This window comes from Hyperolius riggenbachi, chromosome 5, assembly GCF_040937935.1.
Source record: "Hyperolius riggenbachi isolate aHypRig1 chromosome 5, aHypRig1.pri, whole genome shotgun sequence".
In the NCBI taxonomy this organism is placed as follows: Eukaryota; Metazoa; Chordata; class Amphibia; order Anura; family Hyperoliidae; genus Hyperolius; species Hyperolius riggenbachi.
In genome coordinates, this window is record NC_090650.1 from 355,503,233 (window position 1) to 355,505,055 (window position 1,823).

Consider the following 1,823-nt stretch of genomic DNA (forward strand, 5'->3'; position numbering starts at 1 on the left):
ACATTTGACTGGAGGTTGGTCTCTGTAATGGTGCACAAGATTTAGGCAAAAACAACTGCACACGGGACTTATAAACTTGATAAGTTCTGTTCTAAAGGTAATACTATAATTCACACTCATCAACATGATGTTGTCTGTAATTTACCTTGTTCATTGTTAGATTTAGTTGGGTTTTTAAGCCAGTTTACTTTGCCAGTTCTTCAGATATCAGGCCATCATAACTAAACTCCGTATGCAACAGACTAAAGAACGCTATCAAATGTGATAAGAAATGAAGACATTTCTATACCATTTGGCTTTAATGTTGGGAATACACAATGAGATTTTTCAGTCAATTATCTGTCCGATCTTATTTCCAAACGATTTTCCGATCGTTTTTCCGATCGTTTTTCTTAGCTTTTCTTATCAGTTTTCATTCACTTCTATGAGAAATCAATAAGAAAAACGATCAAAAATAAGATCGGACATGTCGGAAAATATCTATCAAACCATCTATCTGCTGAAAAAACTTATTCCCAGCATTAGAATGCCAAGTGCTTCCTTGGATAAGGAAATGTTCAGGGAAACACCATAACTCCCACTCACCGGATGCAAGCCCGCAATTTCATGGGCCTAAGTTTTGATTGCTAACATAACATCTATTACATCAACCCCAATAAGCACAATTTCAATAATTTGCAAAAGCAAATGAAAAGATATAATCATTCGCAAGCCTTTTGTCAACCTCAGATAAGATATATTTTAGCCTACATTTAATAATATCTTCAGTTTCATAAACATACATCTACAGCATTGTGACAGAGGTGTTCATTTTGTCTAGGAGGCAGATTAGGAAAACGGATAGAAAATGATCATTTGGATTACTCAAGATTTGTTCTACTATTTTGTACACCACACTAAAAATAGTAGAAGCCATGTATCTTTATACTGAAGCATAAACAGTGGTTGTGGAGGAAGAAAAAGAAATAGGTATCAAAAGAACTGATCAGAGTTTAAATGACATGCTAGCTGAGGTATTAAAAGTGCATGGAAAGACAATTTGGGGTTGTTCATGGCAACCAGTCAGATCTTGACTGAATTCAAGTGTAGGTTAGCATATGAAAGCAAATGCATCATTAGTTGCTACAGGCAACACCACATGCCACCTGCTGGCAGTTTAGAGCAAGTGCAAGAAAACCTTACCTATCTTTAGCAATGGCTGGAAACATTCAGGTTCAAGTGGCCTAAACACAATTTCAAACCATTTTACTGGAGGTCAGATCGGAGCACAAAGTGAAGTTGTGAGGATAATTTGGTAATCCTCCTCTGACTTGTTCCCAAAGGTACAACACTCTGGCCCTGGCTTCATTATCTAGTCAGCTTAAGTCTTGGAAGTAGCACAAAGCCGGAAAAATGTCTTAACACCTGAATGGCAAACATGTTCAAGTATAAAAAACATTAAGTGAAAGCTAGAAATGAAAGTCCTAGAGCTTGCACCTTTAAAGAAAACGTTAACAACTGCAGCTCCTATACCTCCATCTTGGCTGGTTCTTTTCAAAAGCTACTAAAACCATCGCCAACTAAGAAATGTGACTCAATTTTATGTGTCAGTTGGCTTGGTAACCCAACTAGTATTTCAGCCAATAGTGCGATTGCATGCAGACTGCTGTCATAAACTGCACAATCCAAGAGATTTTTAATCTCACTTTCTGGGTGTTTGCCAGCAGAGAATCTCACATTAGCTTTGAAGGCATCAATAGTGTTATAAATGAGTTTACAATTTTTTTTTTTGTCTTCAGAAGGTAAAATTACCTTGAAAGCTCTTTTACCCCCAAGTATACACA